At 38.4% G+C, this 6,318-nt stretch overlaps 1 long non-coding RNA gene across 1 annotated transcript; it reads left to right on the plus strand.

The window, feature by feature from the left end:
* Window positions 1-3,853: 3,853 nt before the first annotated feature.
* LOC117632680 lies at window positions 3,854-6,003 on the plus strand. Its single transcript, XR_004586510.1, has 6 exons — window positions 3,854-4,016; window positions 4,815-5,063; window positions 5,152-5,372; window positions 5,452-5,669; window positions 5,774-5,865; window positions 5,958-6,003. It is a non-coding gene; the product is annotated as an uncharacterized LOC117632680 (long non-coding RNA).
* The last annotated feature ends 315 nt before the right edge of the window (window positions 6,004-6,318 follow it).

Raw genomic sequence — 6,318 nt, forward strand, 5'->3', positions numbered from 1 at the left:
CTGACGGATTCAATCTGTATGGGGTTCTAAACCAACACCACAGCACTTGGCCGATTTTCGTATTCCTATATAATTTTCGGCCTTGGAAATGCATGAAAAAAAATACATGATGATGGCTGTTTTGATAACTAAGGATCCTGGCAGGTTAATTGACGTTTACTTAAGGCCGCTAGTTGATGAGCTGAAGGATTTATGGATAAACGGTGTGCGCACGTACGATAAATTAACTGGGAAGATGTTCACTTTGCGGGTAGCAGTTATGTGGACTGTGAATGATTTTCCCGTATATGCAATGGTTTCTGGGTGGTGCACAAAGGATTATATAGCATGCCCTGTATGCAAGGAAGATGTAACTTCTGGTTGGCACGCTGGAAAAGTTTGTTACCTTGGTCATCGAAGATGGTTGCCATGGGACCACTAGTGGCAGAAAAAGGATAAAGAGTTCGACGGGAACACAGAACCTCGCCTCTGACCTAGTGAATGGTTCGGTGATGAGATCTTGGAACAGCTGAAACGTTTGGATTTTGTTCCGTTCGGGAAATCAATTAGTCGGATCAGACCTTCTACACATATGAACTGGACACACAAGCCTATGTTTTTTGAGCTCCCATATTGGTTGAACTAAAATTGAGGCACAATCTAGACATGATGCATGTTGAGAAAAATGTATTTGACACATTGATGGGCAATATTCTAGATATCGAGGGCAAGACAAAGGACATGATCAAAGCTCGTCTTGATTTGCAAAGAATGGGCATACGAAAGGGTTTATGGATGAATACGGACAGTGCTAAAGCTAAAAGAGATCTTGCATTTTTTTTTTCCGTGAAACCGATTGACAAAAAAGAGTTTCCAAACTTTGTACCGTCTGTAAAGTTTCCCGATGGGTATGCTTCTAATATCGCACATTGCGTGAATGTTGACGGGTGTAATTTACTAGACTTAAGAGCCATGACTGCCATGTATTTATGCAACGCCTTCGGAAGATGTAGTGAAGCCAATCATGTTGTTGTCCAGATTTTTTTCCCAAATGACGGCAAAAACGTTGCAAAAGACAGACATTAATCAGTTGCACTATGACAATGTCCAAGTCCTATGCAAGTTTGAGATGATTTCCCTCCCGCTTTCTTCATAAGTATGATCCACGTGATGGTTCACTTGCCAGAAGAGGCATTGCTTGCTGGTACTGTCAACTATCGCTGGATGTATCCGATAGAAAGGTATATAATCATTATCATTTGTGTATGCATCATTATCCCATGCTTGCTAATTTGTATCATATCGTTTTATTTTGGCATGTTTCTCGGAGGGCTTAAAAAAAGTGTACTCAACAGGACCAAGCCCGAAGGATCATTTATAGAGGCTTGGGTTCAATATGAGTCGCTTACTTTCTGTGGAATGTATTTAAAAGATGTGGAGACAGCTTTTAATCGTCCTCAATGCAATAATGACGGAGGTTTGAGAAATGAAAAACTTTCTGTTTTTGCCTAAAACACACGACCCTTTGGAGATCCTGTACAAGGATAGTCGTTTTTCGGAAATGACATGAAGGTAGCGCATTGGTTCGTACTAAACAATTGTGATGAGATAATGGCATACTTAGATGAGCATGAAGAGATAATGAAGCGAGAACATCCATTACATTTGTATGCCAAGAAACACCGTGAATTGTTTCCACAATTGTTGTTGGATTATGTAAGTCATAAGTGTTTTGTATTTGACAAATATATATATTGTAGTATTTAATTTTGTCAAACTAACAAGTGAATGGTTTTGTATAATATTAGGTGAATAAGTTGAAATCATCAAATTCCCCTACTTACAATGCTGAGTTATATAACTTGGCCTTCTGCCCGATTCGCGCTGAATTGTTCTCGGGTTGCCATGTTAACGGCGTCAAGTTTTTGGGGACTACACGAGATGACAAGTTGTGTACACAAAACAGCGGTGTCCATGTCCCAGGTGGAAGGGAAAGTACGGACATAGATTTCTATGGAAAACTCACAACTGTCATGCAATTGCTTTACAAAGACTGATACCAAGTCATCATGTTTAAGTGTCGATGGTTTGATACAAACCCAAATAGGCAGGGAAGCGCTAAAATCGACCACGGCTTACTATCTGTGAACATTAACAGAACTTGGTATGATGATGACCCTTACATTTTGGAAAACATGGCAAAACAGATTGTGTATCTAGATGACCCTAAAGCCGGGAGCGGTTGGAAAGTTGTTCAGCAGATGGATCAAAGGAATGTATATGATATACCATAACTAGACCCAACTGACAACGACGTCGACAGTGTTGCTGACCAACGGTTAGAATCTTCCATGGACAATGATGCGGAAACAGTTGGAGATACAAATGTTATACAAGAACCGTTTCACATAGAAGGAGTGTCTTCAATTGAAATACCGATTCAGTCAATTACAATTGACCTCGGTGATCTTCCACGATACAATGTTGTAGTGGGCCCGAACAACAAAAGTGATGACAAGGAGGATTGGGTGACTGAAACTGATGATAGCGACGATAACGAAGGTTATTATAGTTCTGATGATGAATAATGCAATTTATTAGCGACTTCTCATGTAAAACATAGTAAATGATATTTTTTGTAATTTAAATATATTATCATTTTATAAAGTTAAATATTACTATGTTCGGTACAAAAAAAAAGAGTTCAAGTACTTCAGATTTATTTACGTGGGAGAAATGGTAATTTTTCATTGATTTTTTAAAATTTTGTAAAACAACCTACCACTAATGCATCCTAAAGAATATATAAAAAATAGTAAATTTGGCTGTTAGGATTCAATATGGAAATAGTTTTTAATTGGATTGAATTTGGAAATATTTTTTTAAATTTAACAATAAATTCAGATTTAGGTAATCAGTTTATTTAATAAAAATACCTACATCAATTTTAATGTACTTAGGATTAGGATTTAGGTATTATATGTCACCCAATATACCTACCATTTGAATAATATACCTACTACAAAATATGTATAGTTAAATTATTATAAGTAATTATGGTTTATATGTATAGCTATATATACATATTATTTATGAAGGAACATATATTATATGTATTATGAGAATGTTTTCATTTGTTGAGTCCAAGCAACACCATAATAATGGAAAGGCAAAATATTAGGGATTGTTTAGGAAAAATTGTTGGATAACAAAAATGGCCAGGGTCTTGTAAATAAGTAATAACAAATGGGCAACTTTTATCCGTCATGGCATCCGTTTTAAAAATTGGGTTTTGGTTGGAAGAAAATATGTAGATGAATTTTTGTATCGACTATTAGAGTTACAAGGGCCAATTGCATAACGACACTAAAAAAAAATTATGTTACTTATTTGAAGGTGGTCAAGATGCAAAATAATGTAGATTTCATGCTACAATTATTTCAGAATGCTTGTAGATTATTTGAAAAAAAAAAAAAATTAAACCTTGCGAGACGCACCACATATTCGTCGTGCAAAGGTTTAGGTGACAAATAAGAAACTATACGTCGCGCTCGCACAAGTTGCAATAATTATGGTGGTTGGATAGTTAAAAATACCTTGTGCGATGCCTCACTATTCCCTAAACCCTAAATCCTAAAATTTTAGCGACGCTGGAACTTATTCGTCGCGCAATATCTCTTTGAACGACGACATGTGTCTTACGTTGCGCAAGGTTCGATAATTTTGGCGCAAGGGCGCGAAAATTTGCCGCCCCACTTCTGAAAGAAAAAAAAAGGCGCTTTTTTTTTATTTTTCAATTTTCCCCTGTCAAACCCTTCGATCCCTCTCAGACCCTCTCTTCTCCTTGGATCCCTCTTAGACCCTCTGACCTTCGACCACTCTCAGACCCGACGGCCAAGCCATTCCTGCAGACGACGGCCCAGCCCCCCATACCCCTCGGAGACCCTAGATCTCTCCACCGCCGGAGAGTAGAAGGTCAGCCTTCGAGCTTCGCGCCTGCGTCAACAGTCTCTCTCTCTCTCTGCAAACCCCCTCTGGTAAAATTCCCGAATTTTGTTTGTGCCAATTTTTCATTCAATAATTTTTCTATATGGTGGGTTTTTAACTTTATGTTAGTTTGGGTTGGATTGATGAAGATTAGGGTTTACTGGCAGGTTTGATTTTCATGTGTTTGTTGAATTATTTGTTGAACTATTTGTCCAAAAATTGCCATTTATTTATGTCTTGAAGTTCAATCATGTGTTTAGCAAAGCAATAGGTTATCAGAGCAGGGCAGCCTCTCATTTTCTGTGATTTGAGGGCTATATTGGTAAATGGGTAATGCCTCTCATTTTCTGTTATTTTGTTGTAGTCTCCAACTCTGTGTTTCCCTTGGCAGTTTGCTCTTCAATGTGATTTATTCACAGGTCTGAGTATTCTAGTGGTCACTCTGAGTTTTTCAGAGTTCGAATGTTCATTTTTCCTTTTTCCTTTTTGTTTTTTGTTTAATTTCTGTATGAGAGTAGTAGTAGGTAGTAGGGTTCCTTTTTGTTTTTTGGAATCTTTGATGTACAAGTAGACGTATATATGCAATTAGACCTGTATGTATTGAGATTGGTTTTAAATAAAGACGTATGCAAATCTGTTTGGATGCCTAGTCTGGCTTTATTTTGATTTTATTTTTTGGTTCATGGTTTTTTATTTTTTTTATTTATATGTTCATGGTTCATGGTTTTTTTTTTTGGTTGTTGAAATGTAATAGTTCGTGTTTTAGAAATCTCTATCGCTTGTATAAAATAAAATTAAATATTTTAATATTTACTTGTTTCTATTCAATCATGTGTTGAATTGTGCAGATGTCGAACCTTATTAGAAGTCGTAAGGCGATGACGACCACACAGAGTTCGCCTCCCCCGGCTCTGACATCAGCTACCACTGCTCCAGCGCAGATGGACCATTTGATGGTTGGTCCCGGGGTCTCTCATGCGTCAGTGTCATCAGCGTCATCAGTGGCGCAATCTGTTAGCGCCAGACGTCATCACCGCCCCGCCAGCACCACCGACACTACATCGACAGACGCTACTGATGCGTCGGGTCACAATCAGGTACAGATTTCCTTCAACTCCAGTTGTTTTGGACAAATATTTTATAGTTGAATTTGTTATTTAACGTTCATTTAATATTTCTTTGCAGCCAAGAAGAACACCCGGGGGCTGTGTGGGCAGTTGAAGACGACAAAGGTCACCTAGGTGACCAATAGTCGTATCAACATCGGATATAACGAGCGGCATCGGGCTGCACTGACGGCAGAGTTGCATAGCTCATTGGCCCACGACATTGGTCACGTCGTTCGGACCCATTGCCCGATGCAATGGAAGTCTTGGAAGGGCATGCCTGCCGAGATCCAGATGGAGGTGCGCAGACAATTGTCGGTATGTATCCTACAATTTTATATATTTCTATTACTTAATGTATGTAATTAATTAATTGCAGACGAACTATAACTTAGAGGACCTCGATGACGAGTCATTGGCGTACGTCAACATACTCTTTGCTGAGAGGTACAAGCAGTGGAAGAGCGACTTGCATCACCATTTCTAGGCGTTTGATGATCCACAGGTTGCTCTTCAGGAGGGTTGCCGAAGAAGCTTGAGGGGCGGGAGGATAGTTGGGCGTGGCTCTGCGCTCATTTTCAGGCGCCAGATTATGTGGTATTTTTTAATATTAATTTCAAAATTATTACATGTTTATTTAATTTTTTATATTTCATTTCAATTTCAACTAATACGTTTATTTTTTGTATAACATAATAAAGCCAAAGTCAATAAGGGCAATAGGAACAAGAAGACTTTTCTCCACCATTCAAGTTCCAAGCCCTTCTCATATAGGATGGATGCACGGTGGCATGTAATAAAATAGTTTATATTCAATTCTTAATAATATGCCATTAATATTATTTTTTTTTCGTACTAATATTTTTCTTCTCTTGTTCAATTCAGGGGGGTCCAAATTCCCAAAGATCGACGTCTTTGGCGACGTTTATGTTCGACCTGGGAATGAGTTGGGTGAGTCCTTTCATGTAAGTATTCTTTAATTTTAATTATTATCTTACGCATTCAAGTTTCATGGTTATTATATGAATGTTTTAATTTATATTTAATGTTATGTTAAACAGACGACGATGGTGGAGAGGAGCCAGTTGGTTTTTCAGGAGTCCGCCTCCCAACTTCCTCCTGATACTCCGATCGAGTCTGTGGATCCTCCACAGGATGCTGGGTTTCAGATCTTGACTGAGATGTTGGATTAGACTCTCGAGAGGAAGCCGGGGACATTGTCGAGGGATGGGGAATGCTCGGCGGA

This window comes from Prunus dulcis, chromosome 6 (assembly GCF_902201215.1).
Source record: "Prunus dulcis chromosome 6, ALMONDv2, whole genome shotgun sequence".
Lineage (NCBI taxonomy): Eukaryota > Viridiplantae > Streptophyta > Magnoliopsida > Rosales > Rosaceae > Prunus > Prunus dulcis.